Source organism: Lactuca sativa, chromosome 2 (assembly GCF_002870075.4).
Source record: "Lactuca sativa cultivar Salinas chromosome 2, Lsat_Salinas_v11, whole genome shotgun sequence".
Lineage (NCBI taxonomy): Eukaryota > Viridiplantae > Streptophyta > Magnoliopsida > Asterales > Asteraceae > Lactuca > Lactuca sativa.
This window is the reverse complement of record NC_056624.2, coordinates 51,943,535-51,958,637: the sequence shown is the minus strand read 5'-3', so window position 1 is coordinate 51,958,637 and position 15,103 is coordinate 51,943,535. Positions and strand designations below refer to the sequence as shown.

At 32.5% G+C, this 15,103-nt stretch overlaps 1 pseudogene; it reads right to left on the bottom strand.

Moving 5' to 3' along the window:
- Positions 1-710: 710 nt before the first annotated feature.
- Positions 711-1,899, bottom strand: LOC111898030 (chloride conductance regulatory protein ICln-like; annotated as a pseudogene).
- Between the last annotated feature and the right edge of the window lie 13,204 nt (positions 1,900-15,103).

Sequence of the window (15,103 nt, the reverse complement as noted above, 5' to 3'; positions counted from 1 at the left end):
ACTAATAGATTACATAATTGCTACAAGAATAAGCCTTTCACAATATAACGACAAGGCCCATGAACCACTAAATTAAATCGGCTGACTTATCTCATCGCCAAATCAATTTGCGTCCCATTTCCATCCACATCATCCTAACAACAAACCAATAATAATGTAATCAATAAATATATTGTATTGTTGTTGTTATTGTTGTTGTTAATAATAATAATAATAATAATAATAATAATAATAATAATAATAATAATAATAATAAGGGTATTATTATTATTATTATTATTAAAAATAATAAGGGTATTTTAGGAAAATTACCACTTCTATTAATCCGCTAGTTTCAGTTTGAATAATAAGAAGCAACTCAACCTAACCCAACCCATGTGCCTATAAAGCCCAATTTAGTAAATTATTTGCATAAATCACTCAATTTAGTAAATTGGCCCATGGAACTAAAAATAAATTGGAGGAACAACAACAACAAACATACCCTATTTACAAACAGATTCTTTTTCCTTTTGTTCTTGAACAAAGCTAGTAGAAATTCTTCCTGCATATATAACAGGTAGTGAACATAATTAAACATGTGATATTGAGATACATATTTAATTATTTATCTACATAATTATGATTCTTAAATAGAAATTTTGACATAAACTACCTTGCTAATTAGTCTATCATCAACTATAGTTGTAATTGAATAATTAATGGTTATTTCAATTCTTCATCTCTTCAGCATCCTTAAACCGTTGGTCACTAATTTGAAGCTGCAATTAGTTTTATACACATCAATTAAAAAGATAAATTTGGAAACAAAAGTACACAAAACCAGTGAATAACCTCAAATAAAGACAGAATGAGTGTGAAAGGATACCTGAAGCACACTATGAGCAAGATCATGGTCTCCATTTGATTAACCAATGCTGAAAGGAATTTGTAAGTCATTCCACTCTGAATTATCTCCATCTGGATATGGTAAGTTGCCAAAAATGAGATTTATCACACTAGGAACAATGGAATTAACAAATATAACAGAAGTGGAAGGAAAGAATTTCAACTAGTACCAATGTCGGCTTCTAACTGATCAACACTAAAAATCCAGTTGTGTTCTTCTTCTTCTTGTTCTTCCTCTGAAGAAAGTAGAAGGATGCAAGTATTTTAATGGCAAAATTAAGGGGATCGATCGTAAAGGAAATGTAAAGAGATTTCGATCTCACCTTCAATGGGTTTAGGATTTAACTCTGCACATTCACAGAATATCCGAAAAAGAGTATCTACTATCAACCAAGAACATCAACGGTTAGGTTAGCAAACTATTGTGGAATTTGGAAAACAAATGAGATGTGAAGAGTACATTAAGTAGGATCTGAAGGCACAAGTCTCATCTCTTTGATCTTCGAAAAATCCAATGTCTCGTTTGATTCTGAATGATAGCTTTTTGATTCATCGTCCTCATCTCCGATGTCAAGCTTGAGTAAATTGAAATTAAATAAAATCGAAAAAGGAATAAGTCATTTGTAACTGGTTTGCAAGAAGAATCTCAAATGAATCACAAGACAAGGTAAATCCAAAACCTAAACCCGAAAATAGAAATAAATTAGAATGATAGAGCGATAATACTTTAAGGAACAATACCTGAGTATAAATGCAAGGAGACTAAAATGCCTCAGGATCCTTAGACACTGCATAAAGCGAAACCGATAAGAAATCAACCGCATAGCCTTTCGTCCTCTCTGTACCACTCAACCACACCACTTTCCTATAAATGAATCCGAAAAATAATCACCACTGACCTGCTGTCACACCACCAAACCGAGATGACGGAAACATTTGGGGGCGGAGGATGTCTTGCTCAATATCACAACAAATGCAAAATAGTAAAACAAGCAATAACATCCCTTGCATGAATAGAATAGTTAATACATGTGTGTTATTTGTATAGTTGTAAGACACCAAAAATATATATCAAAATAAAAGACGAGTCTTGAACATGCCCTGTCTTCTCAAAACCTGATCCAATGTACCTGTCTACTTGTTCCCTGAGAATGCAAGTTATTTTGAAAGAGAGTATCAACATTTAAGTTGGTGAGTTCATAAGTATTTAGTATTTAATGTTTGTATTTGATCTATGTAAGTGTTAGTTTATGTTCTCCAGAAAATCCCCTATTTTCTATAATAAATGAAAAGTAGTCTTCAACCCTAGGACCCTAATGTTTGTATGTTTTTTTCTCTGTAACAGTGTAAATGTATGTTTGTTCTCTGTAATAGTGTAAATGTATGTTTGTACTATGAAATTGTATAATGTATGTTTTCCATAAAAGTAGACTATCTTTACTAGAAAAATAGTATGCTTGTTCATGTATGAACCTTTCCGTGTGCAAATAATGGAAAACTAATAACTTGCAGTTGTATTGTTTAAAATAACACCACTGAAGTAAGTTTGTGTTTGTAGACCGATTGTAAGATTATAAAATCAAATGAAGTTATATATATTACTCGTGAATAAATCAGGATTTTCTCCCTATGAGTTCTTATAACCATACTAACCCTGTCTGCCTGATAATGACGTTTTTCAGGTGTCAAAATTGTTAACAACATTTGTCATCCCAGGCTTGCCGACCTGACTGTAGCTAACAGTCGGGATGTGGGATTGTCAGTCCCAACATAGATTTATACACAATTGTCATCGCTCTCCTTACAAGAGACTCTAGTTATAAGCTCATGACTTTTACCCATACTTAGATAAGTACATAAAAACGACTCACAAACTGTTTCCACGTATTATGAGTAATAACTGAGAATCCTTTTTGTTTATAGCTTAACCTTGTGAAAATAGTTTTCTTTGTCCCTTAACTACATTCGTTATAAATTATAAGTCAGTTTCTGTTTTCTTATTAAAGCTGTTGTATCTTAACATGTTTGTAAATTGTTTCATGTAATGTTTCTCTGATCTAGAAAATAGTATGAATTGATTCCCTAAACCATACCTATTATAGTTTACTAGTATATTAGTCTGTACTGTAAATGATTTGAAGAAAGGCTCATTTGCTCAACACATACAAGTAAGTTAAGTATGTTCTTGAAAGTGAGATTTAATATTCATGTATTTATTTAGCATGCATAATTATGATTTAGCCGACATTCGGACTAGTGATCCTAACCTAAGACCACAACCAAACAAGGAACAAGAGTTACGGTATTAGCAATAGTCCTAAGTCCGTTATAGCGTACTTATACATAAATATATAAATGAATACGATTTTGATAATAAACATAGTTTAAAAGAGTTTAAAAATGATTTTTAACAATATTTGTAAGTATAAGAAATTCTTTGTTTGTTTTTTTTCATATGTAAGAGTTAACACAATTTTATTGTGTTCTACTTGTATTCTCCCCCTACAGACATTGAAAAAGGTAAATTACAGGGGTATGAACTCACCTTTAGGTGAGTGATTCGCTTGAATGTTCGATATAGGATGATTGTTTCCACAAGTGAAGTCCAGTAGTAAAATCGAGTCCTAATTAGCATTTTATGTAATATATATATATATATATATATATATATATATATATATATATATATATATATATATATATATATGTATACAATTAGTGTGTATAAATATAAGAATGATAAGGAATTGGACTAATTTATAAGTTTAACTTACAAATAAGAGTGTTAGAAACAAAATGGAAGGCTGCTAGGAGTTTACGGCCAACAGTGGAGATCACGACCCAAGAAGATCTTGGTGTTCTTAGGTTTGCGGTTGAATGTTCATGAAGAAATGAAGGAGATTCAAAGGTTTTCGGCCCAATGATCTTGATGAATGAAGAACACTTTAAGATCCAAGCAAGATCCTAAGAAGAGTCAAAGGAAAAAGGATGATAGTTGAGAGAGAATGAGGGTTTACGGTTGGTGTTCTTGAGAGTAGGAGGGTGTGTTTTCGGCTGGAATTGAAGAAGTGAGGAGGAGTTCACGGCTCAACCCTCATATAGGTTCAAAACTGATGGGACACCTTCATTGGTTCCCACACCGAATGGATAAGACCGGAGTTTACAGTCCGAGGAGTGGGTTCTCGACCGTGAACCTCGTTTGCGGCTCATGCGAGGGTTTGCGGCTATGAGAGGGGTTTACGGTTCGGACAAGGTTTTCGGTTTCATGCAATTCCCTCCTAATTTAAGAAACACTTCTAATTTAAAGGTTTTAAACCAATCTAGAATTTAAATCTACTTAAATAAAATAGATCAAGATATGAAGTTTGACTTTAGCTTGACTTTTACAATAATGAAAATAACGGGTTGTCACACTTGTAGATGAGCTACATATGAGTATGTAAGATTGTGGAGATGGAAAGAATCCCCAAATTAGATTCAAACCCTAACAAAGTTTGAATTAATAAAGAGAAAGGATAAATTAAAAACAGAGGGAAACAAAAACATAAAAAACTAACCAGCTGGAATTGATGAGATCTCGCCAATTTGGGGATGAAACTTTATGAGGATCATAGAAGCGAAGAACAAAGAAAGGGCAGAGATAGAAGGAGACAACGTGGGAGGGCGGCATACGACAGCGACGAGCTTCATCATCTTCTTCCACTGCCAGGCGGTGTGTGATTCGTGGCGACGACGTGATTGTCTTTCAACGAAAGTTTCAGCGTCCGATTGACACGACTGAGCTTCAGAATCGACTTATCATGATTTGCAAGAGCCATCACTCGATTTTGATTAAGCTTCGAGGTGCTTCAATGTCCGAAAGCTACATATACTTGGTTTATGATTATGTCAAAGGTGCTAGCCTTGCCGATTGCCTTAAAAACCCTAAGAACCCTAACTTCACCATACTTTCGATTGGATGTCGCAAATTCAGATTGAAACTAATCTCACTCATAGCCTCGATTACATTCATAACTCTACAAGATTTGAGTGAAGAAGGCAAGTGAGGAAGGAAGGAAGGAGCGTTGATAACTAGGGCGAGACGATAGTCAATGTCGGGAGGGGAAAGGAAGGAGCACTGATAATTAAGGGAAGAGGGAAACAAAAGTGGAGGATAAATAAGAAGGCGGAGTTTTTAATTTTTTAGGATTTCATTTCCCCTTGCTATTAGAGGATGAACGCGTGTTCTATTAAAATTTATAAAGCGACATCTTTAGACGACACACATTTTATTATAGGTGCCCTCCGTTTTTTTTTGTTTAGACACTAATTTTAGGGCACGCAAAACACGTGTCCTAAATGCTTTAAATTTTGGAATAGATGACATTATTTTTTGGACACACACATTTTCGTATCATAAATCACCGGGTGTCATGGTTTGCGCATCGTAAAAGGCTGTTTTTCTAGTAGTGCTCAAAACTGAAGATAGTCAAATCTCACACACACGTTGTTGCTGCCAAAGCTGCTTATAATTAACATATCAAAAACCAATACTAATCAATAAATAGAGTGATAGACCATCATCAAGGTCCATTTCCAATTGTCTTTCATTAAGGGTAAAATACCATTTTACCCTTCCAAGGCTAAACCCACCCATCTTGGCCTAAAGCCCAAAAATTGCCTAAGTTTACATCCGGGAGTACGCCATGTATACTCCACCTTTACGCCTTGCGTACTAATCAATCACAGAAAAGAAAATGAGTCAAAACCCGTTCCGAGCTGCGTACCAAAGGGTTACACCTTGTGTACTTGATTAGTTTGCCAATCGTCTTATTAAGCTCTTAACAACATGAGACTAAACACCAACACCTGGATCTGACTCTTATGGACGTATTAAGTCATAAAGTTCCTAACTTTATGACTTTGCACGACATAAAGATATGTGGAGCTGAAGACCATGGTCAATAGTACAAAATAGGTAATGTGTTATATGTTTGATATAATGTAGATGGAGTTCCCGGTGATTGGAAAGTAATATATCAATCACATGTGTTTTTGAAATCAATCATAGATCATCTCAAGGACACCCTACGACCCTACCCCTCCCCACCAATGATCCTTCTATATCTTGTAGTCAAATTCCCATGATGAAAGTCAACCTCGTTGCTAGATAGAGTTTTTTTTATTGGTGTTTATTAGCTGACTGGCGTTTGACACCACAAATAAGCCATTATGTGTTTGGATAGTTTGAAACATCAAATGATTATTGGATTAAATAAGAAGGTTTTGATAAGTTAGTGAGTTCTAACTTATGATTTATTTAGATCAATTTACTATATTAACCCAAAAAATTGTATGAAATAACAAAATCCTAAAATTATTGACTTAGGCGTATGTTAAGTGGAAAACAAATTCTCCCTATATGAGTGTTTGTAACTATTAACCAATTGGTGGTGCATTCGTGTTTGTACACAAGTTTAGTGGCCCAAAGCCAAGTCAATTTGGCTCGCATTTGCACTCCCCTTACTTTCGTGCATGCAAGAGAGAGCTTTGGTTCTAATAAATCTTACAAATATAGATAGTCTTTGTAGTTATAAACCAATTTTCTTTTCATTCTCCCACCAATGTGGGATGAGTTTAAAACCCAATTAACTCTTTTATTTTTTTCTTTTCCAACTGCCCTACTTTGACAAGTAATTTCTCATTCATTTTTAATCCGTTTTGGACGTATAATATATCGAAACGAAGATATCATGGAGGAGAACAAGAATATATAATCAATAGTTCGTTTTGATTATATTTAGAGTCCAAAGTTTGTGCTCAAAAATAGAGAAAATATATTTTTTGGAAATTAATATATATATATATATATATATATATATATATATATATATATATATATATATATATATATATATATATATATCCGGCTATTATTTGTCATTTTACATCTATAAACAAAAATTATCAAATATTAAAAACAACTTATCAATTTATTATATTTTTATACTCAATAAACTAATACAAACATTTTTGTAAAGCTTGGTTTTAACACTAAATAAACTAATAAACATTTTCACAAATAAATATAAGTTAGCTTTGAATAAACAATAATCATCCCTAAACACATCAAAATCAACCTTTTCTATTTAATACTTTAATACAGAAATTAGGGAACATAAAAATATATTTACAGAAACAAACTTTAACCCTAAATAAGATATTATTGTTATTTCACATATATTTCAACTACATTTTTATTTCATACCTGAACAATTTGCATCAAAATACTTTGATAAGCTCACGGATTAATGCCATGCTTCAAATAGGTAAAATAGTACTTGGTTATTTAAAAGCATAATATTAAAAATAAATTTCATGTACACAAAATATTATTATTGTGATGGTTATTTTATGAAAAAAATAGTTCATTACTAATTTATTATACCTTATCAGAATCATTATATTTTATATAAAAAACAACTATTATTTATGACATTAACCCTACTTAGTTCTATCCAATTTCAATTAAATTATTTACATATATGATATATTTTCCAAGTATGAAAGTGATGATCAAAAGTACACATTTGAAATTACTGCCGTAAGTATCATGAATAATTTGTGTTTCTTATTTTAATTATCGGTGAATAAGAGTGATATAATTGATATAATTGTTAATTTTTAGCTGTTCGAATATTTAATAAAACGAAAAGAAAAAATAGACTTAATAAACTAATATTTAGATCTATTTTATCATTAACTACCTATGATTCTAAAACCTAGTAATTTGTATAGTTCCCTTTTTTATGTTTCCCTTAAACTTGAAGGAAGGCAGAAATAATGTGAAAAAAAACCCCATACCTTCTTTGGACCATTTGTAATGCCAAATTAATGTTTCGGACCACTTCTTGTACGCTTATTACCATACAAAATCCTTAATACGATAACCATGTTGTACTTTTTCACCCATGAGGACTGCCAAAATCAAATAAAGCTGGTGTCTTTGGTTACATTTTTCCTCTTTGGTCCACTACAATTATTTTGGATATGTACATAATCATATGAGAAAACAAGTAATATATAGAAATTTATTGTCAGTTATTCACGTGTTATATCATCATTGAAAATTGCGATTACAATTATCTTGAACATGAATTGATACACACTTTGCCTTTGTCTCACAACCCTATTTCTTGGAACAAGTTGATCCCATTAAAATTAGGGAAAATACCGTAAATAGTTAAAAAATAGGGGGTATTTTCAAAAAATAGACATAAAAAAGAACTTTTCCGGATATAGACATGCATTCCGCAGAGGTAGCTCCGCGGAATCTACTGTAGCTCCGCGGAATGACAAAATCGTAAATAAATCAATGTATTAAAAAAAACCCCCCTCAAGATCCATTCCGCGGAGCTACCTCCGAGGAATGAACTCATTCCGCGGAGATAGCACCGAGGAATGGATCTTTAGGTTTTTTTTTTTTTTTTTTTTTTTTTTTTTTTTTTTTTTTTTTTTTTTTTTTTTCCTTCCTCACATCGATTTTTCGGGGTTTATATTCATTTTCCAAACTAATTGTTTTTAAGAAAAGATTATCATACTATTATAATCTTTACTTAAAAATAATTAGTTGAAGAATTAATATAAACCCTGAAAAATCGATATGAAAAAAAAAATAATAAAAAAAAAAACCCTCAAGATCCATTCCGCGGAGATGACGTCATTCCGCGGAGGTCCGCGGAGGGTTCTCCGCGGAATGTATGTCTATAGCTGGAAAAATCAAATTTTGTGACTAAATTTAGAAATTCACCCCCATTTTTTTGTCTATTTGTGGTATTTTCCCTTAAAATTAATGTTATTGTGTGGACACCTTGATGGTCTTCCCTTGAGAATCAATTTGCATCATAGAGGTGTGTAATCAAGATATTGAAAATGTGAATCATTTGTTCTTTGGGTGTTATTTGGCTGTTATTTTCATTGAAAAGATTTGGAAATGATGGGATATAGATAATCTATTCTCAATATTACTTCTTTTCAAAATCGGTTTCATGGTTTGCTTCTATGTGGTTGCGTTCTTCTTCTGATAATTATTTGGAGGCAGTCTTCTTCACGTTATTGTGATTCATTTGGTTGTTTAAAAATTCTTTTATTTTATATTATGTTTAGTTAAAGAAGAGAGATTTGTAGGATAGAATAGTTACGCAAGCGTTTATATGATGAGTGATAGATTCAAATGTAAAAAAATTAATTGTTTTGGTTGGCTTGCTAATTGTAGTTTAGTCATTTGATGTGTTGTTTGTTTATTTGTTTTTGAACCCTTTGATGATAATGTTTTTTGGTTTCGTTAGCGCTTTGCTAACGTTATAGTAAAGTCATGTTTTTGGAAAAAAAAAAAGCCCTTTAGGTTTGAAGTTAAAAGAAGTTACAATTTTAAATAAAAAATTTGATTTGATCCATATATAATGCTCAGATGTGTAATGATTTTCAATTATTATTTCAATTTTATTAAGATAAAAACAAATAGTACTTCGCATTTCGAAGGTACACAATGGGGCCACTTGTAAATAAGGTGCGAGACAACTTGTACAGCAAGTACAGTTTCACACAATATCTCATAACACCCTCATGATCCTAAGATCAAGGAGGAATTGCCATCTTCAACACATTTATTTAAGTATATTTAACCCATGTGTTGAATTGGACATGTATTTTTAACTCTCTTAATAGTGTTATTCATTATGCTTGAGTTTTCAGCTATATGTTTTCACAAAAAATATTTTCTTTATACGAGACCCAAAATTCGTTTTCCTTAAGACTTTAACGTATTTGATTGTAGGAATCGATAAACTTGGGAAATTAAATATCTCTTACATTTTCTTTCTACATATCATCTATCCATTTTAAATTGTGACATGTATAACTTTTAATTTTATACATATCATCATTTAAGATAAATATGATGATATGTAGAAACAAATAAGAATATATTTAATTTTTTATTAAAATTTTATTCATTGTACGGGTGAGATTACGACTGAAATGAATGTGATATTAGATTTCTTTTTAGAAAGATACAATCAAGAAGCTAAACTAACAAAACAATTGCGTTAATATATAAAAACTAGTTTAAAATCCGTAGAAATCACGGTTACAAAATTAATTAAATTTTCATAGCAAAAATTCGAAATTACTAATTAATTATTTTAAGTAAATTATTAATTAACATATATATATATATATATATATATATATATATATATATATATATATATATATATATATATATATATATATATATATAATTACAATCATTGATTTAAATAAATACGTGAATTTATATCACCTGATAATTTGTATTAATTTTATTTTAATATTATTAATTTAATGTAATTAGAGTGAAAAATTTAAAATTTAAAGTTTGAAATAAAGAATCAATAGGTTGATAAGTGACATGACATTAATAATGATGCCTAACAGAATGACACATAACAAAAAATGAATAAACGTACACTTTTATTATAATAGGGAGGTGGCGTTTTCGTCAAACTCATCCAAATTGTTTTAAACTTTATACTCCTATTGAAAATCCAAAAGAAAGATTGAGAGACAATCGTGTAAAAAATGCCACCTTTTTTGGGTTTAGCTTTGCCGAACAAAGAGTTGTTCCTATAATACCAAATACTTAAGGGATATATCATCCAAAATCTCTTCACATGTTTCATCAAAATTACATTAGAAAGCCAATTCTTACGATCATACTTTGGGGATTGTAAACCAATGAATATGAAACCAAAAATGTCAAAATTATTGTCTAAAATAATGTATAAACTCTAAACTATACTTTGTAAAAAATCGCATGCTACTCCGACTTCAAACAAATTGGATATGTATGTTTTAAAACTTTCATATAATACAAAAAAAAACATAAAAATAGAAAATTCTCAGCTTTGATATCCCGACTTTGGGGGACTGTAATTCAATTAATATGAAACCAACAATGACAAAATTATAGTCTAAAATCATGTACAAACTATAAGCTACACTATGGAAAAAACTCATGCAAATCCGTCTTCAAACGAATGAGATATGTATGTTTAAAACTTTTCTTAGAAACCGGTCCCGACCCTAAAATCGATTCCAGTTCGTAACACCAGTTCCGGTTCTTAAACCCAGTTTACCCGGACCTGAAGGACCTGAAACCCAGATTACCCGGAACTCGGATAAGTCCATTCTTTAAACCCGAAAGCTGAACCGTTTCTACATATTCCGGTTCTAATGGTTCCGGTTTCGGTTCGATTTTCCGGTTTTAAATCTCATCCCCACTTTTGAGATCATATTTGAACAAGATATTATCTAATAAAATGCATGACGAGGTACAACTATGGTTTAAAGTACATAATAAGTAGATGTCTCTCTTACGGATGTCTTTTCTTCAAGCTACAATTCGTCCATTCAATCCTTTGCTTATGCACTCCAAAACTCTTATAGAAACACTTTGATTTTGCAAAACACAAAGTTACACGGGTTACTTATTCTTTGGAGCAACATCGCCACCCTCCCCCCCCCCCCCCCCCCTAACCACCAAAGTGACCTCTGCAACTAGATGGCCACTTCAACATATTGTAGAATTTCAAAACACACTTCCAAAACTTTTCGACTCCGAGAAACCAATGAACTCATTCAACTATACAAGCTTTGATGTATACGGTTGTATGATTAGATATGATGATTGCATGGACAATACCTTCAAGATGAGTATTTATGCATTGGTGCATTTGTCTCAGTCACAATAATTTCTTTTCTCCAATCTTTCCTTCTCTAAAGATCAAACCAAGTTTTGGTTCATATGTAGCTACACATTTCCGATCTTGGATTCCTTCGAAAAAGGAATCAAACGGTTCAATTGGTACATCATAAACGATGTAACTTAATACTCGATTCAATTGTGATAACACTTAGTAATAGAGATCGTAGAAAATATAGCATAACTATGTAAGGGGCCCTACAGTTGTGGTAGTTTTTAGTCTTGACATGATTTTGTTTTTTTGCAATAAAGAACAATTCATCGGGGTTCTTGTCATTGAAGTCAGCTTGAGTGACCTCGGAATCCCTCTTGCTGCAGTATATTGTGTATTAATCAGAAACCGAAAATTTTAAAGTTGTGCTTCTTGAATAACTTCAGATATCTAGTCTTCTTAAGTGTCTATACTTTTTCAATTCCTTAATCGTTGCTTTATTTTTGGAATTGACACAACCAATCAAACTCCAGAGGCAATATTTTGTTTTTTTGGCAACTGTAGATCAAACTTGGTGAATAAATTAATAGAAAGCTCCATCTAGGAATAGAGGGATATCTAATAGATTGATTTAATGAGAGAAACAAATGTTGAATGGTGAACATAATTTGCATCAGGTAATTATCTAATTAAATTAGCCTAAGAGACAATCAAGTCAGAATCAAAGTTGAATGAAGTGTATGTTTCTGATTCGGATGAATATTGAAGAGTCATTTCTTTCATCCCTCTGGTGTTAATTTTTTTCATCCTTCCTTTATCAGATCTTGAGGAGTATCTATCTTGGGTGAATGAGGGACTAGAGTGAAAATTTGAGCAACTTTAGGTTTGACTCGCTCTGATAATTTTCTTGGAGGGGGAGGGGGGAGCTTCACATGTTATCTTGATAAAAAGTGTCAATATGAGACTCTTCTTTAGTATGTATAGAAAATGGTTTCTTTGGACCTACGCCGATGCCTAATTCATTGATTTTCTTGTTAGGATCTTTATTGGTGTTGGTGTAGGTTCTAAATAAACTTCAAGAGACTTTTATTCTCCCCTTTTTAGGAAGAAGGCCATGACTTCTCCTCGAACCTCCGAGTCCTTATGGATTTAAGGAACCTAAAAGAATTTGATGAAGGGTTTTTGAATGTGATGATGGAGCTGATTCATAGTTAGAACTTCTTGGTTGTTAAGATGGTTGATAATATCATTGGTGGAAATACGATGTTGTCCTTTTTCTTTTCGTTTAATTTTGTTTTGTGATTTCATCAATTGAGTGTATATATGCACTTTCATTTATATCGAGTAAGCCAACCATTGTATATATGTATGTTTGACAAGATTTTTTTAGAACTTTTCTTGATACCATTCATGATTTTTATCCTATCATCAACTATTCCCAAAAAATATTCTTTTCCCTATAACCGGTGCTCCTTCATGACGTCTATACTTCCCTTGACTCTTAAAAAAATCTTTCATCAAACATTGTTGCTCGATCCTAAAACCTCAAAATTCTATTAATTAAAATGTTGAAGTCATAGTTGATTACAAATCTCTTTTCTGTGGGATGAAGCTTGTGAATGTCCTGTAACATAATATCCATCTTTTCACTTAGATTATTAAATTCCGCTCTACTTGTAATGTCCCAATTTTCAGAATAATTTTTTTAAGCAAATATTTCATAAAACATATTCAAGGAAAAAACCCTTTATTTGTAAACTGTCGTTTAAAATAAAAATTATAAAGAAAATTTTCATGGAATCTCAAAGCATTAAACTATTGATATGTGTGTGTGGTCCCACATTCATATCCCCACGAACATATAAAGTACCTGAAAAATTTAATCCATAACTATAAGCCAAATATTAGTGAGTTTCCCCAAAATACCCTACACAACAAGACATATAAAATGCATGCATACATGAGCCTTCACTTTGACTAGACCGCCTCGCAAGGATTACAGTACACCTGGACCACTCTCCTTGGGCCTTTAGTTTGACTGGACTGCCTCGCAAGGCCTATGGTACACCTGGACCACCCATATGTCTTGGCCTACAATAAAAAGTAGGACCACCTCAACTCAACTTTAATATGCCAATATATGCACATAAACAATAACAAACAGACGTATGTACTCATAACAAATATATCAATCTAACAGATCTGTTGGGTCAATATTATGGTTTATACTTTGCTTTTCTAGTAAATTGTGTTTTTCTGTAATATCTTATATGTGTTTACGGCCAGGGAGGTGTTTACGGCCGTAAACCCTGTTTACGGCCCATGTTTCCCGTGTGTATATATATAGGGTTGAGGGGAGTGAGGAAAGAATGATGAACACTAGAGGAGCTTAAGTGCATGCATTTGAAAGTGTTCTAGAGAGAAAGAAAAGAGTGTGAGTTAGTGTGTGTGAATCATGTATCCAGATCTTCATTCATATCAATACATACACGATTCATCATCTTCTTCTTCTCCTTCTCTTCTATTTGATCTGACATCATCCGTTTGATTGGGATTCCGCACCATCAACCGGATCTGATTGATACATACGCATTTTGGGGACCTACAATTGGTATCAGAGCTTGGTTTGTATCACTCATCTTTGTCAGATCTAGAGCCGATTTGATCTTATTTTGAAGAGATTTTTGCGTTTTTGGATAGATCTCGCAAAAATAAGGGGGGTTTGTTCTTCGCCTTTTTCCTAAAAACGAGTTTTTGATCGATTTTTGGAGCAAAAAGGGTGAATAACGCTGTTTTTCATGTAATCTGCGAAGGGTTTACGGTCGGCGGCGGCTAGGGTTTCCGGAGTTTACGGCCCGAAGTTTACGGCTCAACAACATTTATGGACTCGCACCAGGTCCTCGCATCGCCTCGCCTCGCAGCGGCCTCGTCTCGTTCAGCAGCTTCAAATAAAAAGGGATGGGAAGTTGTGGGTCGCAGGGATCGAACCCAGGACCTCTAGGTCATTGCCACACGGGTCTTACCAACTCTTCCAAGCTGCGTCTTTGTTCATTCCTCCCGTTTTTAATTCTTATACACTCCTTTTCGGATCCAACTTTCACAATTTTGACATATTCAGCCCAAAAATCAATTTTCTTTATTTTAAAATTCCATTTTTAACCCAAAAATTTAGTTTTTAATTTTTGACTTTATTTTTAACCTTTGATTTTAAAATTTGACCTTTGACTTTAAACTTTGACTTTTTCGTTTAACTTTTAAATTTTCAAATTTAGCTTTTCGGTTTGACTTTTTAAGTTTGACTTTTTAAATTTGACTTTTGAGGTTTTAGTTAAAGGGCATATTTTTTTTAAAAAACAATGAGTTCTTCAAACGTTGCAGTCACTAAAGTTTCATGTACTCCATCTTGTGAAACTACGATTAAATTTCTTCGGGAACAAATTGATTTATTAAAAAGGGAAGTTGAGGACCTGAGATATTAAGGATATCAACTCAGGAAAGGA